This window comes from Eutrema salsugineum, unplaced genomic scaffold, assembly GCF_000478725.1.
Source record: "Eutrema salsugineum unplaced genomic scaffold, Eutsalg1_0 scaffold_21, whole genome shotgun sequence".
In the NCBI taxonomy this organism is placed as follows: domain Eukaryota; kingdom Viridiplantae; phylum Streptophyta; class Magnoliopsida; order Brassicales; family Brassicaceae; genus Eutrema; species Eutrema salsugineum.
In genome coordinates this window covers 738,485-760,782 of record NW_006256821.1, presented here as the reverse complement: position 1 = coordinate 760,782, position 22,298 = coordinate 738,485, and the positions used below count along the sequence as shown (strand labels likewise).

At 42.9% G+C, this 22,298-nt stretch overlaps 3 non-coding genes across 3 annotated transcripts; all 3 read right to left on the bottom strand.

Annotated features, from left to right (window-relative positions):
- Positions 1-6,175: 6,175 nt before the first annotated feature.
- LOC112086307 lies at positions 6,176-6,282 on the bottom strand. Its single transcript, XR_002899429.1, has one exon. It is a non-coding gene; the product is annotated as a small nucleolar RNA R71 (small nucleolar RNA).
- A 7,606-nt stretch (positions 6,283-13,888) lies between these two features.
- Positions 13,889-13,995, bottom strand: LOC112086306. The gene has a single exon (XR_002899428.1). It is a non-coding gene; the product is annotated as a small nucleolar RNA R71 (small nucleolar RNA).
- A 5,310-nt stretch (positions 13,996-19,305) lies between these two features.
- Positions 19,306-19,412, bottom strand: LOC112086278. Its single transcript, XR_002899400.1, has one exon. It is a non-coding gene; the product is annotated as a small nucleolar RNA R71 (small nucleolar RNA).
- Between the last annotated feature and the right edge of the window lie 2,886 nt (positions 19,413-22,298).

Here is a 22,298-nt window from a genome sequence, read left to right as displayed (position 1 = left end):
AGAGCTGCATATCTAGCTTGACAAAGCCTTGGTTGCCACTCAAAAGCCTATACACTATGTAGGTGAGTCTCAAGAGAGGAGTTGCTTTGAGAACATAAATGAAGTGGGCCTTACACAAGAGGAGCTGAACTACATAGGTAATCAGAACAAGTTTCAGGGTTACAAAAACTTCAACAAGAACCAGAACTTGTCTTATAGAAGCATCAATGTAGCCAATCCCCAAGATCAAGTATACCTTCCCCAACAAGGTCAACAAATCTTTGCTCAAAAGAATCAGTTCCAAGGTAACTTCCAAAGTCAACAAGCTTTTCAGCAGCCAACAGCTCAGCCACAAGGGAACAGCTTCAATAACCAACTCAGCTTCCAGCAACAAAGGCCACCACCTCCTGGTTTTGCCCCACCACCTGTTCAACAAAGTCCTGATTTCAATGTTGTTCTCCAACAGCTCTTAATAGGACAACAAAAGATGGTATCCGACCTGGAGATACTAGGAGCTGAAATAAAAGCTATTAAAAAGAACAAGGACATCTGCACTTTTGAACCACAAGTCTCTCTTCCTGGTAAAGCTCTTCAAAACTCAAAAGATTACTGCAATGCCATCTACTGCAATGATGACCATTCAGCTGCTGTGCAAGAAATAGAAGACCTTCTTTATGGTCAAGTCTCTAGTGAACCTGCACAAACTCATGTGGATGAGAATGCCATTATAGAGGATTTCATGGGCTTCTTACATGAACTCAATGAGGACATTGAGAATGAAAGTGTGGGGGCAGCCAGTTCAGTTTTTTCTGTTCAGCAAGGGAATGCTTCAAGGTCTATTGCAACAACAGAGCTGCCAACTGGTCAAGCAAAGCCGACAGATAGTGCCTCCACCTCTGAATCAACTCAGATGAAGCCCACCTCCCTCCCAAAGCTAGGTAACCCAGGGAAGTTCACCATCTCTTGCACTCTTGGCAACTTTAAAGTGGAGAATGCTTTGTGTGATTCAGGCTCAAGTGTTAGTATAATGTTTAAGGACATGATGGAGAAGCTAAAGGTCAAGTCTATAACTTCCTACCCTTCTTCTATCACCTTTGGAGATTCCTACTCCAAGAAACCATATGGGTTTTTGGAAAATTATCCACTACAGGTTGGTGAATGCATAATTCCCACTGATTTTGTGATCATGAAGATGAAGAAGACCAAAGAACCTCCCTATTGCTTGGAACTTCATTTCTCAACACCACTGGTGCAATGATTGACTTTGATACTCAAAGAGTGGTGCTTTCAAAGGTGGATAAGGATGTCTTTTACCCTGTTACAACCCCTTTGGCTGAATTTTGTGGATCAGTTGTTCAAGAGATAGAACCCCCTAAGGTATTTGAGATGAAGTATGTGGGCACTGCTGGAATTCTAGATGGATCCCAATCTTTTTCAGTTTTGGAAAAGGAGATAGTCTCTCACACCAATAGTTACAAGTATGAGAATGAAGGGTCATTGATCAGAGAAGATGACATCTTGCTCTCATGGTCTCCTACACTTAGTGATCTAAGGATGTTTAACACCAAGAGTGATGGCTCAGCATCAGAAGACAAGAGTATGGAACCTGCTCTTTCTTCCCAAGACTTTGATCTCACTCCTTGGGTTGATGATGATGGATCTCTGAAGTATAAGCTGGATTGCAATGGGAAACCAGGTCTGTTTGCTGAAGTGAGGGTATGTCTCACAAAGGCCATCTTTGATAAAGACCCAGATGGTATTCAAGAGCTGGTGGACAACGGTCTCAAGATGGGATCTCAAGGACAAGGGTCTAATGGTTCCCAAAGGCAGCAAACCAACTCAGCTTTCTTGCTCAGGACCATTGAAGTGCTGAAAAGCATCAGTGCTTAACCTCACCCCAGCTAAAAACAGGTTTTTCAAAGTCAAACTTAGTGACTTTAAACAAAGTGCTCTTGGGAGACACCCCAAGCTTATCCTTGTATATAATCTTTTTAATCTTTTCTCTCCTTTCTTTTTATGTTTTAGGATCTTTTGATGGGTTTTGTGAGCTGTTTTCAGGTCCGAGGTAACTTTTGGAGGCTATGGCTCAGGGACAAAGTGGAATGGAGCATGTGAGAAGGCTGAGAAAAGGGTTTAAGGCATGGAAACTTGATGGACGCCAGTGTGCTACTTGGTTGTGCGGCTCGGTCAGGCCATATACCAACTCGCACAAGAACTCGCCGTTAACACCTACTTGGTCTTGCGAGTTATTCACCTAGCAGCAGAAGATTTGAGCAAGAAAAATGCTAAGTGTTGCTGTTCTGCGAGTTGGGTCTGCGAGTTGGATGCATGAGAGACCAAGCCGCACTAATGTTTGCTGTTTACACCGGCTTGGGTCTGCGAGACAGACCAAAAGGAGACCAGGCTGCACACCAGGAGAAAGGGTCCAAGGCATTTAAGGATGGATCAGTGCAAGATGAGCATGCGGCTTGAACAAAGGAGGAACCAAGTCGAGAGGACTGTTAGCTCAAGCAGAAAAGATTGGAGCAAAAGGCTGGATGATGCATTGTGGGCTTATCGAACAACAGGTCGTCCAAGGTTTAAAAAGTGCGACCTGGGCGTGCGAGATGGTTCAAAGTCTGTCCAGACCGCATAAACGTTTGCGGATTACACCGAGTTGGACATGCTGATATACTCATAAATTGCATCATTTAGTGTACATATTTTAGTCCAAATCATGTCTTATCTCATGCATTTTAGGTCTTTAGGCATTGTTTTAGGACTTAGAAGAATGCATTAGGTCCAAGAGAGTTTTGCATGGTTTGGAGTGTTAAACAGGTGCTTTTGGAGCCAATTTGGAGTGGAGGATGTGATTCAGATGAAGAAATGGAGTTGGAATGATCAAAAATGGTGAAAAAGAGCAATTTTGGGTTTCTCGGCAAAATGGTGTACTGAAGGTCGAAGGTTCTCGGCCAAAATCCTTCCCGCGGGCAGCTTTCTCGGCCAGAAACACGTACCGCGGCCAAGTCCCTCGGCCAAAAATCCCGGGTGTAGATACATTTCCGAAATCGCGTCACCAGAAGATCTTGCCGGCCGATTCAGCTGTCGGAGTCTTCATAGAAGTTGGAGATAATTGAGTCCAGAGTTCAGAACAGTTAGAATCAAAGCATTTAGACCACGGAGCTTAAAGATATGGTAATCGGAAGACGAACAGGTCTCGCATCCATTCCGGAGCAATCCGATACTCCTGAATGATCGCCTGTCCGGGGAACCTTCCGGTCCGATTCAGCTGTCGGGTGATTCACCAAAGTTGGAGAGGATTGGATCACGGTTCCATAGCAAGTGGAATAATGGAATTCGGACGCGTGAGAAGAAAGTTGAGCTTGTCGGAAGAAACCCCTGTCTCGCTGCCGTCTTTGACCGATCCGATGAGCTCCGAAGAATGCGAAGGACGGCGCACTTCCAGGAAGATTCAGTTTCCGGGGTCTTCATAAGAATCAGAGATGTTTGAGTCCTCTTTCCATAACGTCCGAGATCATCCAATTCGGATCTATGAGAAAGAAGTTAACGTCTCCGGAATGGACACATGTCTAGACGCCTTTCTCTGATCGTGTAAATGCATTGCGAAGATGAGCCCTCCAGGAAGCCTTCCACTTCCCAAGCGCCGATAGTTTCTTCACCAAAGATCGAGCTGAATGAGTTATCTTTCTCATGGAACTGGTTTCAGGTCATTTGGAGTTACGAGCTGAAAGTTACACTGAACAGAAGAGAAGCTGCTCAATTCGGGTTTTAAGAGATGCGACTGTAAGCTAAGTGTTGTGTCCTACCTCGGCGTGAATACCTCCGCATGTTATGCCGAGGAGGCATGTTTACGAAGCCTTGGGACTATACCTCGAGGTAGGACTTCGGCCTTTCAACACCGAGGCTCCCTTGATCACCAAAATGATCCCCAAACGACTAAGTGTTGAAGCAGACCTTGGTGTGAACCCTTCAGCATGCTATGCCGAGCTCCTATGTTACACAAACCTCGGGTACCAGGCACCTCGGCATGTATGCCGAGGTCCTCATCTCTCCAACCCAGATCACAAACAAATCCTCTTCACGTTTCAAAGCTTTAACCGGATCAAATGCCAAGTCTCATGCATGTTCTTCAAGTGTTCATCAAAGTTTCAACCCAGCACATGACCCCCTGGTGTATGGCCCTCGGTGTGAGACTTCTTCAGATGGCGAGGGGTGGCTCCAGCAACCCAGAAAGTGCGGGTCAGTACCCAGTTTGTCCTGGGCTGACCCGGCCCACACCCTTTTATATAAATAGTTTTTAGAGACTAAAACCCTAGTTATGCTTTATCTTATCCTCTAATCTGCTTTCTCTTTGTTTTCTCTCTACTTCTTAGTGTAAAAACGAGTTTGATCAAGAGATAACTAGCAGATTTAATCATCTTAAAGCTGTTTCTTATCATCTAATCATCTCATCTCTGCTTCTAATCATGATTAACACCACCTCTTGCAAAAGAAATGGTGTGTTAATCATGATTAGTGAGTAGTTATCTTTTAAGCTTCTAGGTGTGTAGATTAGGGTGCTTAGATGATCGGTTTATGATGTTTAGGTTCTAGATTCTCATCTCCTTTCCTTAGTTAGCTGCTCTTAATGCTAGATCTTTGCACATCACTCTGATCTAAACCTTAGTCATTTCTCCACCCACAAGGTGTTTGATGAAATGTCTGAATGAGCTAAGCTAAGGGTTTATGCCTTTTTCATCATGGGAATGATTTGTTAAATGCATGAATGACATATTAGAACTGTTTCTTAATGCTCACTGATTCAAATTTCACAAGTGATGATTTGGTTTGAAAGTGGATTAGTGTAGAGATTAATGCCTTCATGAGAGGATTAGTCTAGATTTGAGTTCTAAGTTAATTGGTTTTGAGATCATGTGATTGCTTGTTGCTGCTTTCTGTGTAAGATTCGGTCTCTTTGAAATAGAAACCGTTTGGTCATTATTAGACTTGATACTTTATGCTTGTTGATTGCTTGATCTTGCTTAAGGTGAATTAATCTTGATTAAGTGATTTACAAAGAGATTATTGTCATGGGAATGAATTAATCTGCTTTTGAAGTCTAGACTAAAGAGTAACTTGCATTGCATTATTGTTCTTAGCATCATGAATTGATATCTACAGCACCCTAATCAATGATCACATCTAGAGGTTTAGCTTTTACCATTTGCTTAATCACCATCATCTTGTTTGGCTTAATTGTTTAGTTCACTAATCATTACTTGTTTGTTTCTTGTTTATATTTTCACTTGTTACTTGTCACCAAACCTGTCTTTGATTAGCTTGACTTAAGAACTTATCTTATAAACTAGTGCCTAACTACCACACATATGGATTGACACCCCTTATACTACTTTGACAAGGGGATTGATAACCCATCTAAGAGCCTCAAAACTCTTAGTTATCAATTGGCGCCGTTGCCATATTGTGTGGGGCTAGTTAGCATTAGTTTCTGATATAGTTTTTGAGATCAAGTTTAGTTTGTTTTACTGATTCCCTTTCAAGTTCTGTCTTTGTTTTCAGGTGTATGATCACAAGAGGACAACTTAGAAGACAAAGCGAAAGAGCTGCTCATTTGGAGAGATTGGGAATGGATCAGCACGTTGGGATTGAGCACCAGGCTCAAGAAGCTGCTCACGGTCAAGGAGTTGGTATTGGAGCTAATGGGAACAGAAATCACGTTCCACACGGTCAGGTCCATCAGGGACCAGCTCAGGGTAATCAGAACCAAGACCGGCCTCAGGTTAATCAACCGCAACCCATCCCAAACCCACCCTGGCGTCAAGAGCCTCCACTGGTCTATGTAGGAGACAATGACCGAGCCAATACACACCAATACAGGGCCGGCATTCAAGCTCCTCCAGTTCAGAACACAAGTTTTGAAGTGAAAGCCTCTATGCTCAACATGGTGCAGAACTCTAAGTTCTATGGGCTGCCAAATGAGGATCCTTTAGAGCATTTGGATCACTTTGATAGAGTTTGTGATCTCACAAAGATCAGTGGTGTATCTGAAGACAGTTTCAAGCTCAGGTTGTTCCCATTCAGTTTAGGAGACAAGGCACACCAATGGGAGAAGAACCTACCTAGCGGTTCAATACAAACTTGGGAACAATGCAAGTTAGCATTCTTATCTAAGTTCTTCTCCACTGCTAGAACCGCCAGGCTAAGGACCAAGATTTCAAGCTTCACTCAGCATTCTGATGAGACCTTTGGAGAAGCTTGGGACAGGTTTAGGAGCTATACAACTCAGTGCCCACATCATGGCTTTTCAGAAGCCTCTCTCCTTAGCACTTTGTATAGAGGAGCCGTTCCCAAGATCAGAATTCAGCTAGATACAGCATCAAATGGGAATTTCTTGGCAAAAGAAATCACTGCAGCTATGGAACTTGTTGAGAACCTAGCCATGAGCCAAGACACTTATGGGGAAGACTATGACCGGTGCTATAGAGGAGAAGGTTCTAGTAAACAACAAGAGCTGGAAAAGACCCTAGAGGAGTTGAAAGTTAAGTTTGCAAAGCTGGTAAAGGTCACTCAGCAACCTATACACTATGTAGCTGAAGAGAAGAGTTGTTTTACTAATGTCAATGAACCTGGTCTTGCTCAAGAGGAGTTACACTTCATTGGGAACCATAATAAGTTTCAAGGGTACCCTCCTCAAGGCTTTGTTCAAAAGAATCAGTACCAAGGTCAACAATCTTATCAGCCACAAGCGGTTCAGGCACAAGGGAACAGCTTCACAAACCAAGTCAGTTTTCAGCAACAAAGGTCTCCACCTCTTGGATTCGGTCAGCCACAGTTTCAGCAGGGTTCTATGCCACAGCAAGGTCCTGATATTGGTATTGTTCTCCAACAGATCTTACAAGGACAACAAAAGCTAGATTCCAAGTGTATTGACCTGACTTCTAAGATGGAGACAGTAAGCTCTGAACTTATGACTCTTAGAAAGAACAAAGGCATTTGCACTTCAGAAACTCAGATCCCTCTTGCTGGTACAGCTGTTCAAAACCCCAAAGATTATTGCAATGCCATCTACTCAAGTGATGATCATTCAGCTGCTGTTCAAGAGATTGAATACCTTCTTTATGGTCAAGTCTCTGATGGGTCCAGTCCTAATAAAGAGGAAGAGGACGCCATTATAGAGGACTTCATGAGCTTGTTACCTGATCTCAATGAGGACATTGCAAAGGACCAGCCGGTTGCTCAGGAACAGCCAAAGAATGATGTTCCAAGCCTAGATTCACCAAGTGTGAAGCCTACATCACTCCCAAAGCTGGGTAATCCAGGGAAATTTACAATCTCTTGCACCCTTGGGAAGTTCAGAGTTGAGAATGCCTTGTGTGATTCAGGCTCAAGTGTAAATGTGATGTCTCTTAGCATGATGGAGAGACTTGGGATCAAGAACTTAAAGGAATATCCTTCTTCCATCACTTTTGGCGATTCTTACTCAAAGAAACCTCATGGGCTGATAGAGAACTATCCTTTGAAGGTTGGTGAGTGCATAGTTCCAACTGATTTCATAGTCATGAAGATGAAAAAGACAAAGGAACTTCCACTTTTGCTTGGAACTTCATTCCTTAACACAACTGGTGCAAGGATTGACTTTGATACTCAAAGAGTGGTGCTTACAAAGGTGGATAAGGACGTTTCTTACCCTGTCAAGCCTCCCTTAGCCGAATTTTGTGGATCAGCTGCTCAAGAGATAGAAGAGCCCAAGGTGCTTGAGATGCATTATGTGGGAAGTGTTGGAGTTTTAGGAGAATCTAAATCCCTTTCAGCTGTGGAGAAAGGAGAACAAGCCCACATCAACTATGGTCATAAGGATGAGAATGGAGAGCCTTTGATCAGATTAGAAGATATCTTCCTCACATGGTCTCCTACACTTAGTGAGCTAAAGATGATCAACAACAAAGGTGAAAGTTCAGCATCAAAAGAAAAGAGCCTTGAACTTGAATCTTCTTCTCAAGATTTTACTCTTACTCCTTGGAAAGATTCTGATGGATCCACAAAATACAACCTGGATTGCAATGGGAAATCAGGGTTATTTGCTGAACTCAGAACAGGTCTCACAAAAACGATCTTTGACAAGGATCCTGATGGTATTCAAGCGCTGATGCAAAAGGGTCTCAAGGTGGAGCTTAAAGAACAAGGTTCTAAGGGTACTCAAAGGAACCAGACCTCGGCATTCATGCTCAAGACAATAGAAGTGCTCAAGAGCATCGGTGCTCATCCTCACCCAACCTAAGACAAGGTTTTACAAAGTCAAACTTAGTGACTTTAAACAAAGTGCTCTTGGGAGACACCCCAAGCTTATCCTTGTACATATATCTTTTTAATCTCTTCTTTAGTCTTTCAGAATGTTTTGATGGGTTTGCTAAGTGATCTCAGGATTCTAGAAAGTGTTCTTGCTCAATGGTTTGAAGGAAAAAGTGCAGAGAGGAGCTTAAAGGTGGCGGCCTTATGATTCTGAGACCTCGGCCAAGCACCTCAAGATGATCATTACCGAGGTCTCTTGTTTGATCTTCACGGAACCAAGTGCTGTGAGAAGCCTTGGAGAGCCAAAGCCGAGGTGTTCCTGAGCTAATACCGAGGTGCCCTTGCCACTTACCCAGAAACTTGTCCACCTCGGTGTAGACGCCTCGGCATGGCTAGGCAGAGGGGTCCCTGAACGAGCATGAACAAGGAGGAACGCTTGAGAGACTTGAGTCCAAGCAGAGGGTTCAAAGCACCAGCATCCTCCTCCATGTCCAATGCCTCCATTCCATCATGAACAAGTCTGGTAACTCTCCAAACTCTTTGTACATATGCATCTAGTTCTTAATTTTTCATTTTGCATTTTTCTTGCTTTTGCCTTTCACTTCTCTCTTATGCTTTTATAACACAGGGGACTGTGTTATTTAAGTGTGGGGGAGGAGTTTAGTGTTTACTAATCATGTTTTCTTTGATCTTATTTTCCAATTTGAGTCTTGAGTCTCATCTAGTTGCATCTAATCAGAAAATTTTCACAAAAAAATGTTCATTCTAGTTGCATTCACATTTTTTAGGATCGAGTCTAGTTGCATCATATAGGTTACATCTTGCTGGGAGTAATGATAGGTTTTCTAAGAGAGTACATCACTTTGAGAACTTGAACTGAATATGCTTGTGAATCTTTTTTCTGTGCTTGCAAAGTCTGAAATGATTTGAATCTGAGAAGCAAGTTTGAATTGAACTCAACTCTAATTAAGTGAGAACCTGAACTTGACTTGAAAATATCTTGTGATGCATTGTTTGAATAAGCTTGTGGATACCAACATACATACTTGAGCTAGAACCATTGTTTTTACCGCCCTTTTTCCTTAGCTCAAGTAGCTGAATCCACATCATGGATCAGTTCCCCCACCTTGAACCCATCCTTCTTTCAAGCCAATGTTTGTGTGTGAATTGAAAGGCCACCTTGGATCAAACTTAGCAGAAAGTGTTAGGTTTAGAGCGACAAGGGCAGGTCTCATTGAGTGCTGTGTTCCAATATTGAGGAACTGAGAGTGTTGGCGAGGAATAAGTGTGGGGGAAAAGACTTGTTGGTGAGTGAAAAAAGGTGAGATGAGTGGAAAAGAGAAAGTGGAAATAGCTAGGGGAATGAAAGAAAAAGAAATGAGTCTTGGAGTTTTGAGTTAAAGAAAGTGAGCTCTGGTGTCTTGAAAAGAAAGAGTCTAGCCCCTAAGTAAAAGAAAAAGAAAAGAAGCCAAAGAGCTCAAGTGTTTTGGAAAGAAAGAAAAAAAAAAAGAGGCTAGAGGTTGCAAATAAAAAAGAGCTATGTAAAGTTTGAACTCCAAGACTTGAGAATGAAAATGAAAAGTAAGTCCCCTAGTGAGGGGAAAATGAGTGTGAAAAGTGAGGTTCTTGAGAGAGTGAGCAGTGAGAAAGCTTTGAGTAGAGTGTGGGGTGTGATGAGTCTTTGCCCTTGTATGCATAGGTTGCTTTTTACCTTTAGCATTCTGCCAAAGTTTGATCATTCATAGAGAGATCCTTTTGCTGCATTAAACCCGCTTGAACACTGATGAGATCATTTTAATCTCATAGCCTCTCCCTAGCCAAGCCAGCTTGTTTAAACATTGCATCATTTGATTCACTTGATAAAAGCTTAATGAATGTGAAAGAGTTGAGAAAGAGGAGAACTTGTGGAGATTTCTTGTTGAGTTGATATATATCTGAGTATGGCTTTGCATTGCATAATTGAGCATGAACTTGAATTCTCATTGTGATCACTTCTCTCTAAAAGGAAATATGAACTCCCAATGCATTCAACCTCTCTCTCTCATTTGTTCTTTTTGCTTGAGGACAAGCAAAGGATAAGTGTGGGGGAGTTGATATACTCATAAATTGCATCATTTAGTGTACATATTTTAGTCCAAATCATGTCTTATCTCATGCATTTTAGGTCTTTAGGCATTGTTTTAGGACTTAGAAGAATGCATTAGGTCCAAGAGAGTTTTGCATGGTTTGGAGTGTTAAACAGGTGCTTTTGGAGCTAATTTGGAGTGGAGGATGTGATTCAGATGAAGAAATGGAGTTGGAATGATCAAAAATGGTGAAAAGGAGCAATTTTGGGTTTCTCGGCAAAATGGTGTACTGAAGGTCGAAGGTTCTCGGCCAAAATCCTTCCCGCGGGCAGCTTTCTCGGCCAGAAACACGTACCGCGGCCAAGTCCCTCGGCCAAAAATCCCGGGTGTAGATACATTTCCGAAATCGCGTCACCAGAAGATCTTGCCGGCCGATTCAGCTGTCGGAGTCTTCATAGAAGTTGGAGATAATTGAGTCCAGAGTTCAGAACAGTTAGAATAAAAGCATTTAGACCACGGAGCTTAAAGATATGGTAATCGGAAGACGAACAGGTCTCGCATCCATTCCGGAGCAATCCGATACTCCTGAATGATCGCCTGTCCGGGGAACCTTCCGGTCCGATTCAGCTGTCGGGTGATTCACCAAAGTTGGAGAGGATTGGATCACGGTTCCATAGCAAGTGGAATAATGGAATTCGGACGCGTGAGAAGAAAGTTGAGCTTGTCGGAAGAAACCCCTGTCTCGCTGCCGTCTTTGACCGATCCGATGAGCTCCGAAGAATGCGAAGGACGGCGCACTTCCAGGAAGATTCAGTTTCCGGGGTCTTCATAAGAATCAGAGATGTTTGAGTCCTCTTTCCATAACGTCCAAGATCATCCAATTCGGATCTATGAGCAAGAAGTTAACGTCTCCGGAATGGACACATGTCTAGACGCCTTTCTCTGATCGTGTAAATGCATTGCGAAGATGAGCCCTCCAGGAAGCCTTCCACTTCCCAAGCGCCGATAGTTTCTTCACCAAAGATAGAGCTGAATTAGTTATCTTTCTCATGGAACTGGTTTCAGGTCATTTGGAGTTACGAGCTGAAAGTTACACTGAACAGAAGAGAAGCTGCTCAATTCGGGTTTTAAGAGATGCGACTGTAAGCTAAGTGTTGTGTCCTACCTCGGCGTGAATACCTCCGCATGTTATGCCGAGGAGGCATGTTTACGAAGCCTTGGGACTATACCTCGAGGTAGGACTTCGGTCTTTCAACACCGAGGCTCCCTTGATCACCAAAATGATCCCCAAACGACTAAGTGTTGAAGCAGACCTTGGTGTGAACCCTTCAGCATGCTATGCCGAGCTCCTATGTTACACAAACCTCGGGTACCAGGCACCTCGGCATGTATGCCGAGGTCCTCATCTCTCCAACCCAGATCACAAACAAATCCTCTTCACGTTTCAAAGCTTTAACCGGATCAAATGCCAAGTCTCATGCATGTTCTTCAAGTGTTCATCAAAGTTTCAACCCAGCACATGACCCCCTGGTGTATGGCCCTCGGTGTGAGACTTCTTCAGATGGCGAGGGGTGGCTCCAGCAACCCAGAAAGTGCGGGTCAGTACCCAGTTTGTCCTGGGCTGACCCGGCCCACACCCTTTTATATAAATAGTTTTTAGAGACTAAAACCCTAGTTATGCTTTATCCTATCCTCTAATCTGCCTCTTTTTGTTTTCTCTCTGCTTCTTAGTGTAAAAACGAGTTTGATCAAGAGATAACTAGCAGATTTAATCATCTTAAAGCTGTTTCTTATCATCTAATCATCTCATCTCTGCTTCTAATCATGATTAACACCACCTCTTGCAAAAGAAATGGTGTGTTAATCATGATTAGTGAGTAGTTATCTTTTAAGCTTCTAGGTGTGTAGATTAGGGTGCTTAGATGATCGGTTTATGATGTTTAGGTTCTAGATTCTCATCTCCTTTCCTTAGTTAGCTGCTCTTAATGCTAGATCTTTGCACATCACTCTGATCTAAACCTTAGTCATTTCTCCACCCACAAGGTGTTTGATGAAATGTCTGAATGAGGTAAGCTAAGGGTTTATGCCTTTTTCATCATGGGAATGATTTGTTAAATGCATGAATGACATATTAGAACTGTTTCTTAATGCTCACTGATTCATATTTCACAAATGATGATTTGGTTTGAAAGTGGATTAGTGTAGAGATTAATGCCTTCATGAGAGGATTAGTCTAGATTTGAGTTCTAAGTTAATTGGTTTTGAGATCATGTGATTGCTTGTTGCTGCTTTCTGTGTAAGATTCGGTCTCTTTGAAATAGAAACCGTTTGGTCATTATTAGACTTGATACTTTATGCTTGTTGATTGCTTGATCTTGCTTAAGGTGAATTAATCTTGATTAAGTGATTTACAAAGAGATTATTGTCATGGGAATGAATTAATCTGCTTTTGAAGTCTAGACTAAAGAGTAACTTGCATTGCATTATTGTTCTTATCATCATGAATTGATATCTACAGCACCCTAATCAATGATCACATCTAGAGGTTTAGCTTTTACCATTTGCTTAATCACCATCATCTTGTTTGGCTTAATTGTTTAGTTCACTAATCATCACTTGTTTGTTTCTTGTTTATATTTTCACTTGTTACTTGTCACCAAACCTGTCTTTGATTAGCTTGACTTAAGAACTTATCTTATAAACTAGTGCCTAACTACCACACATATGGATTGACACCCCTTATACTACTTTGACAAGGGGATTGATAACCCATCTAAGAGCCTCAAAACTCTTAGTTATCAATTGGCGCCGTTGCCATATTGTGTGGGGCTAGTTAGCATTAGTTTCTGATATAGTTTTTGAGATCAAGTTTAGTTTGTTTTACTGATTCCCTTTCAAGTTCTGTCTTTGTTTTCAGGTGTATGATCACAAGAGGACAACTTAGAAGACAAAGCGAAAGAGCTGCTCATTTGGAGAGATTGGGAATGGATCAGCACGTTGGGATTGAGCACCAGGCTCAAGAAGCTGCTCACGGTCAAGGAGTTGGTATTGGAGCTAATGGGAACAGAAATCACGTTCCACACGGTCAGGTCCATCAGGGACCAGCTCAGGGTAATCAGAACCAAGACCGGCCTCAGGTTAATCAACCGCAACCCATCCCAAACCCACCCTGGCGTCAAGAGCCTCCACTGGTCTATGTAGGAGACAATGACCGAGCCAATACACACCAATACAGGGCCGGCATTCAAGCTCCTCCAGTTCAGAACACAAGTTTTGAAGTGAAAGCCTCTATGCTCAACATGGTGCAGAACTCTAAGTTCTATGGGCTGCCAAATGAGGATCCTTTAGAGCATTTGGATCACTTTGATAGAGTTTGTGATCTCACAAAGATCAGTGGTGTATCTGAAGACAGTTTCAAGCTCAGGTTGTTCCCATTCAGTTTAGGAGACAAGGCACACCAATGGGAGAAGAACCTACCTAGCGGTTCAATACAAACTTGGGAACAATGCAAGTTAGCATTCTTATCTAAGTTCTTCTCCACTGCTAGAACCGCCAGGCTAAGGACCAAGATTTCAAGCTTCACTCAGCATTCTGATGAGACCTTTGGAGAAGCTTGGGACAGGTTTAGGAGCTATACAACTCAGTGCCCACATCATGGCTTTTCAGCATGAATCAACATTTAAAGCACTCTGATCAATGATCACATCTAGAGGTTTAACTTTATCTTTATTTTGAATTTGAGTCTTTGTTTAGCTCCTCTTGCTTGCTTGTTCTTAATTGCTGCTTGTTCTTGCTTGTTTTATGTTTTTAGATCACCTTGTTACCAAAACCTGTTTAATTAGACTTGGATTAAGAATTGATCCTCATAGTCTTAGTGCCTAGATAATCTTCATTTGGATTGACCCTCAAGTGCTACAACACAAGAGGTTAATTGATATACTCATATTTTGTCATGTTTAGGATTGCATTTTTGTCCAAATATTGAGTCTCATGCATACATTTAGGTAGTTTTATATATATTTGTCTTTGCTTTTGTCTTTAGTTAGGAATTGCATTAGGTCCTAGAGTGTTCTGCATTTTTGGAGTGTTCTCAGGTCATTTGGAGAGCAACTTGGAGCTGGGATCATGGAGGAACCCTCACCTGTGTACAGCAACTCGGACAGATGGTTTGGTGCAGACAAAACCCTCACTTTGATCGCGTGGGACGAAGGCCATAAAATGCGATTCAACCTCCGGTGTCTTCATCAAGAATCAAGAGAAATGAGTCTAGTTTCCGGAACACTTAGAATCCGACGATTCGGAGCCGTGAACTGGGAGATATCGCCATCGGAAGGAACACATGTCTTGCAGCCCGATCAGGTCTTATGGGATGCGCCTCAAAGAACCGGTGGAATGGAGCCCTTGAAGACGTCACGTGAACCCAAACCCTTAAAACGTCGGAGATATTTGAGTTGTCTTTCCAATGCAGTTGAAATCATGCCATTTGGAGCCATATCCTGGAAGTTACTCTCCCCTCAATGCAAAGTGGTCCGAGAAGGCTTAGGTTGTGCGATACGGTACTGCGATTTGATTAACTCGCACCCATGAATGTTCAACGCTCTGGAAACAAGTTGAGACTTTAGAGATGAGTGTAAGGAGACTCTGAGCAAGGTAGAGACTTCCAGAATCAAATTTGAGTAAGTCCACAATGCTGTGCGAGATAGACCTGCGAGTTAGACATGAAGTGGAACCATGTAGCACATGTGTTCGCAAATTACACCGACTTAGGCATCCGACTTGGGCAAGGAAGTGACCATCTCACACACATATTATCTCCATAATGCGTCTTGGTTGTGCGAGTTGACGAGAAGGAAGCCTGAGCAGCACAAACATTCGCTGTTTACACCTAGATAGGCATGCAGCTGAGGCTTAGGGATTTATGGAGCACAAAGCTGCCTCTATAGCTGTGCGAATTGGGCCTGCGACTTGGGAAGCACCTGACCATGTCGCACACCAGCCACCAGACCCAACTGAGCCGGGTCAGTACCCAGTTTGTCCTGGGCTGACCCGGTCCATTAGCACTTACTATATATAGCTTTTTGGAGAAAACCCTAAACATCTCATCTTCTACTTAGTTTTCTCTCTAGTTTTCTTTCCTTTTTAGTGTAAAAACGTTTTTGATTAAGAGATATCTGAAGGGATTTGATCATTCCAAATCTGTTTCTTATCATCTCATCATCTCATTTCTGCTTCTAATCTTGATTAACATCATCTCTTGCAAAAGATTAGATGTGTTCTTCATGATTAGTGTGTAGTCATCTTTTAAGCTTCTAGGTGTGTAGATGAGGGTGCTTAGATATTTGATTTATGATGTTTAGGGACTAGATTCTCATTTCATTTCCTTAGTTAGCTGTTCATAATGCTAGATCTTTGCACATCAGTCTGGTCTAGAGCTTAGGCAAATCTCCACCCACAAGGTGTTTGATGAAATGCCTGAATGAAAGCTAACTAAGGGTTTATGCATTAATGCCATGGGAATGATTGTTAATTGCATTAATGACATATTAGAACTGTTTCTTAATGCTCATTAGTTCATATTTCTGATATGTTCATAATTTGCATCATTTAGGTTGTATATTTCATTCCAAATCATATCTTATTTCATGCATTTTAGGTCCTTAGGGTTTGTTTTAGGACTTAGGAGTTGCATTAGGTCCCAATGAGTCTTTGCATGTTTTGAGTGTTTATCAGGTGTATTTGGAGCTACTTGGAGTTGAAAAGGTGAATCCAAGAAGAGAAATGGTGATCAGGGCTTGAAAGATGGTGAAAATGGGTTTTTGGAGGTTCTCGGCCATTCTCACGTACCGCAGGAAGGTTTTCCTCGGCAATTTGCATGTACCGCGGGTGGATTCGTCGACCAAAACGCGTACCGGCTGGTTAAGTTTCTCGGCCAAAATTCCCGTGTGCAGACACATTTCCGAAATCGCCTGTCCGGGGAACCTTCCGGTCCGATTCAGCTGTTGGGTGCTTCATCAAAGTTGGAGAAGATTGAATCATGGTTCCAGAGCAAGTGGAATCATAGGATTTAGAGGCCTGAGAAGAGAGTTAAGCTCGTCAGAAGAAACTCCTGTCTCGCTGCCGTTTTGGACCGACCCGATGAGCTCCGAAGAATGCAAACGACGATGCACTTCCAGACCGATTCATTTTACAGGGCCTTCATCAGAATCCTAGATATTTGAGTCCTCTTTCCAGAACGTTTGAGATCATTCAATTCGGAGCTATGAGCAAGAAGATAACGTTTCCGGAATGGACACACGTCTAGAAGCCTCTTTCTGATCGTGTCAATGCACTGCGAAGATGAGCCCTCCAGGAAACCTTTCACTTCCCAAGCGCCGAAGGTTCCTTCACCAAAGTTGAAGATATTTGAGTCTTCTGTCCACTGAAACTAGAATCACACAATTCAGACCAGTATCCTGGAAGTTACGCTTCCCTGAATGCGAAGTGATCCAAGGAGCCCTGAATGCTGCGAGATAGTCTTGCGACTTGGTTAACCCGCAACACCTAAAGATGAATGCCTGGAGGTTGAGCTGCGAGTTAAGAAGTGCGGGTAAGCTATCACTAGATAAGGTCTGAGGTTTCCGAGCACGAAAAATGCTAAGTCCACAACCATGCGACTTAGGCATGCGAGTTGGCCGCGCTTGGAACTAAGCCGCACGAAGACTCGCAATCTACACCGACTTGAGCCTGCGACCTGGGAGTAATGGAGACCAAGCCGCACACATCCCTGAACGTCCCTGCTGCATAGTCGTGCGAGTTAAGGAGTAATGGAAACCAAGCCGCACGAAGATCCGCAATTCACACCGAGAGAGTGATGCGGCTGAGTTTACAAGGTTTTATCTCGTTCAAGTTCATCTCCTTGGTTGTGCGACTTGGGCATGCGGCTTGGGACTAAGGGATGACCAAGTCGCACACATAACTTCCCCAGATTTCGCCTTGGTCATGCGAGTTGAAGAAGAAGAAGATTAAGCTGCACAAAGACTCGCAAAACACATCTACTTGGGCGTGCGGCTGAGACTAAGTGATTTAAGTCTCACAAGACAGTTTCTTCACCTGTGCGACTTGGGCATGCGACCTGGGAGACTCTTGACCAACTCGCACATTCTCCACTTTATCCACTAAAGCCGGGTCAGGACCCGGTTTTTTCCGGGCTGACCCGGCCCGTTTTTAGAGACATATAAATAGTTTTTAGGGTTTTTTCCCAAAACTTATGCTTTATTCCCTTTGTCTCTTGCCTCTTTTGGTGAAAAGACTCCACTTAAGAAGAGAAATATCGGTTTTTAAGTGTTTAATCAAGAGAGTTTGAGAGATCTTTTGTGTTTAAAGCTGTTTTCTTCTGAATCAATCATCTATCTCTTCATTTACACACTTCTAATCATGATTAACAACACATCTTGCAAAGGATCTAGTGTGTTGATCATGATTAGTGAGTAATCTCCATATTAAGGTCTTAGATATGTAGATTAGGGTGCTTAAGTGGTAGGTAAGTGAGCTTAGGGGTTAGATCTCGCATATTCCATTCTCTACAACCTGTTCTTAATGCTAGATCCATACAAATCATATGTGGTCTAGATTCTCGGCATTTCATGCACGTTTGATGAAATGCCTGAACCAAGGTTGTTAGAGGTTTAAGTGTTATTCATCATGTGAATGATTGTTTATTTGCTTAAATGACAGATTAAACTGATTCTTAATGCTTGTTAATTCATGTTTCACTAATGATGATTATGTTAGAAACTGTTTTGGCATAGAAGTTGATACCTTCATGAGAGGATTAACTTAATTAATGATATTTAAGTTGAATGGATTGCATTGATTATATGATTCATTAGCTCACTAGTTTATCACTGAAGGCACCCTAATCCACTATCATGTCTAAGACCTTTCTCATCATCATACATACATTCTTAGTTGTCATTAATCATCAAAACTTCACTCATTTGGCTTGAATTAAGAACTGATACTGTATCTTAGTGTCTACACATGATGGATTGATACCCTTTGTACTGCAATGTGACAAAAGGGATTGATAACCCCTCATTTAGAGCCTTGAAAACTCTAAGTTCTCAGTTGGCGCCGTTTCCAAAGTGTGATAGCATTGAGATTGTGTCATTTCTTGAGATCAAGCATTTTCTTTTGTGTTTTCTAATTTCTTTCAAGTTCTGTTTGTGATTTCAGGTGCATGAACACCAGGTCCAGATCAAGAAGTTGTGGTCCACCTTTCCCCTTAAACGACAACATTAATCTTTTGGTACCAAGGAGGAGAAGGGACATGCGTGACAGACAGATTGATCAGGCTGATATGGAAGACCAAAGAGAGCATGTGGTGGACATAGAACAACCAGTTCAGGAGCAACAGGCTCAGGGTAATGGAGCTGGTAATGGAGTTGGTCAAGGGTTACATCAGGGTAATGTTCGACAGGAACAAGTGCATCAACAGCAAGCTTATGTCCACCAGGGACAAGCTCCAGCTCATCAACAGAGGCATCAGGCCAATGTACAGCAAAGACAACAGGTGCACCACCAACATCAGCCCTTCCAACAACAGCAAAGGAGATATGAGCAGCCACAGGTCTATGTTGGAGAGAATGAAAGGGCCAATGCTCATCAGTATGGAGCTGGAATTCAGGCACCACCTGTGCAAAACAACAACTTTGAAGTAAAGGCATCCTTGTTGAATATGATCAAGAACTCAAAGTTCCATGGATTAGCAATGGAAGATCCCTTGGAACACTTGGATCAATTTGGTAAAGTGTGTGACCTGACAAAGATAAATGGAGTTTCTGAAGACAGTTTCAAGCTAAGATTATTTCCCTTCAGTCTTGGTGACAAAGCTCACCAATGGGAGAAGAATCTTCCAAGAGGCTCCATTCAAACCTGGGAGCAATGCAAGCAGGCCTTTCTATCTAAGTTCTTCTCCACCTCCAGAATTGCAAAACTGAGAAACCAAATCTCTAGCTTCACTCAGCACATAAATGAGAGTTTTGGTGAAGCATATGAGAGATTCAGGAGCTACACCAACCAATACCCACACCATGGGTTTAGTGAGGCTTCTCTTCTCAGCACACTTTATAGAGGAGCTCTTCCCAAGATTAGAAACCAGCTGGATACTGCCTCCAATGGAAACTTTCTGGGTAAGGAGATTCATGCTGCTTTAGAGCTAGTTGAGAACTTAGCAATGAGCAATGACACTTATGGTGAAGACTATGACAGATCAAATAGATCTGAAGGTTCAAGCTCAGAACAGAGACTCAGCAGAGAAGTTAAGGAGTTGAGGAGTGAATTGGACAAGTTGAAATTCACCACTCAAAAGCCAATGCACTTTGTAGGAGAGTATGAGGAACCTTCTCAGATCTTTGAGAACATAAGTGAAGAAGGCCTAACCCAGGAGGAGCTTAACTACATTGGGAATCAGAGGTTCCAGAGATATCAGTATGGCAATGCAAATCAGAACCTCTCTTACAGAAATCCCAATGTAGCTAACCCACAAGACCAGGTCTATCCCAATTCTCAAGCTCGAAACAACTTTGTTACCAAGAACAACTTTCAAGGGTCATTCCAACCCAAGAATCAGTTTGCTCAGAATCAGGGTTTTGGTCAGCAACAACAACTATTTCAGGGTACTGGTTTCAGTTCACAACAGCAAAAGGCACCACCAGGGTTTGGTCCACCACAGTTCCAACAGCAGGCGCCGGTTCAACAACAGTTTCAGCCACCACCGGTTCAGCAACAGCCACAGATGGGATCGGATATGGTTGGGATTCTGCAACAACTGCTTCAGGGTCAACAGATATTTCTAAGCCAGAATGCAGCCATGCAGCAGTAAATCAAGGAACTGAAGCAAAACCAGGCCTCAAGCTCAAGGAACCAAGGCCATCTACCTGGAAAACCTGAACCCAACCCCAAGGAATATGCTAAGGCCATTACACTGAGGAGTGGAAAGGAGCTACCTGGTATTGAGAACAACAATGTGATCATTGAGGACAATGATCAAACTGAGGGGGAGGCAGCCTTAAAAGATGATCAAGTTGCTGAGAAATCAAAGAAAGAAAAAGGTAAAGAGGTAGAAAGGGGACCTGAACCAGAAAAGGTATATGTGCCACCACCTCCATACAACCCAAGCTCCCATTTCCAGGGAGGTTTAAGAAGCAGCTTGTAGACAAAGCAAGAGCTGTATTTGAGAAGGCACTCAATGAGACACCACTCACTATGCCTCTCATTGATGCATTTCTAATGATGCCAAAGATGGGTAAGTTTTTGAAGGATGCCATTCTGAACAAGACTAAAGAGCTTCAAGGCATTGTGGTACTAAGTCATGAGTGCAGTGCTATCATTCAGAAGAAGTCCATACCAAGAAAGTTGACTGATCTAGGGAGTTTCACACTCCCTTGTGCCATTGGACCTCTTCTATTTTCTGGATGTCTTTGTGATCTGAGAGCATCAGTCAGTTTGATGCCATTCTCCATAGCAAAGAAGCTGGGCTTTAGAGTCTTCAAACCTGCAAGGATCTCTCTTATCCTTGCAGACAGATCAGTTAGACTACCTGTTGGAATGTTGGAAGATCTGCCTGTCAAGATAGGTGGTTTTGAGGTTCCAACTGATTTTGTTGTGCTGGAAATGGATGAGGAACCAGTTGATCCTCTTATCTTGGGCAGGCCATTCTTGGCAACTGCAGGAGCTATTATTGACGTGAGAGGTGGGATAATAGAGCTTCAACTTGGGTCTGAGAAGCTCAAGTTTGATGTGAATGAGATGATGAAGAAACCCACCATTGAGGGTCAATGCTTCTATGTGGAGACAATGGATCAGTTGGCTGATGAGTTGCTTGAGGAATTGAACACTTAGGATCCTCTTCAAGCTGCTCTAACTCAATAACAAGGAGACAATGGGCTCTTAGCAGAAGAAAGTGAGGGGTATAAGCTGTATTTCGACAATGCTAGAGAAGTTGGTCCTGAGACAAGGTTTTTGGAACTGGAACAAAGTGGCTCTGAGGTCTTGGCTATCAAAGGAGCAGACATGAGCCAATGCAGCTTGGACAAGGATTGGAATGAGGCTGATGCACCCCCTGTTGAGCTCAAGGCTCTACCAACAGGGCTCAGTGATATGTCTATGTTTTACGTCATTTAGAGTGCATTTTAGATTCCTCATCATGTGTTTTCCCATGTAAATTGAGTCTTTAGGCATCAAAATAGGATTTAGGGCTTGCATTAGGTCCCAAAGAGTTTTGCATGTTTTGAAGTCTTTATCAGGTGCTTTGGGAGCCATTTGGAGCTTAAGAGGAGGAGCAGAGAAGAAAACGGTGAAGAAAAGGGTCAAAAATGGTGAAAACCGCTTGGAGGAATTTCTCTGCCAAAACTCGTACCAGCCGGACAGAAACCTCGGTCAAAAAGCTTACCGAACGCTCATTATCGGCCAAAACCCTTACCGATCGACCAAAATCAACCAAGGTCGAGTATCGGGTGCAAAATACCACGGGTTAAGTTTTTGGCCGAGGCGAGAGAATTTTACGGCTAAAAAGCTTACTGCGGTACATAGCCATTTTCCTTACCGCGGGAAGCTTTTCTCGACCAAAACCTGTCCTTGCCCGCGCGTTTCAAAGATCAGCGATCCGGGGAACCTTCCAGTCCGAATCATTTGGCGGGGTCTTCATCAAAGTTGGAGATAATCAAGCACAGATCCCGGAGCAATTAGAATCATCCAATTCGGACCAGTGAGGAGAAAGATACGGCTTCCGGAGGATGCACCAGTATTGCGAGTACCCGAGAACCGAACAGCGAACTTCAAAGATCACGAAGGACGGAGCCTTTCCGGTCCGAACTAGCTTGCCCGGTATTCATCAAAGTTTGAGATCTGTGAAATCTCTTCTCAGAACGTTTGGAATCACGCAATTCGGATCAATGGTTTGAAAGATAAGGTCTCTGGAGTTCA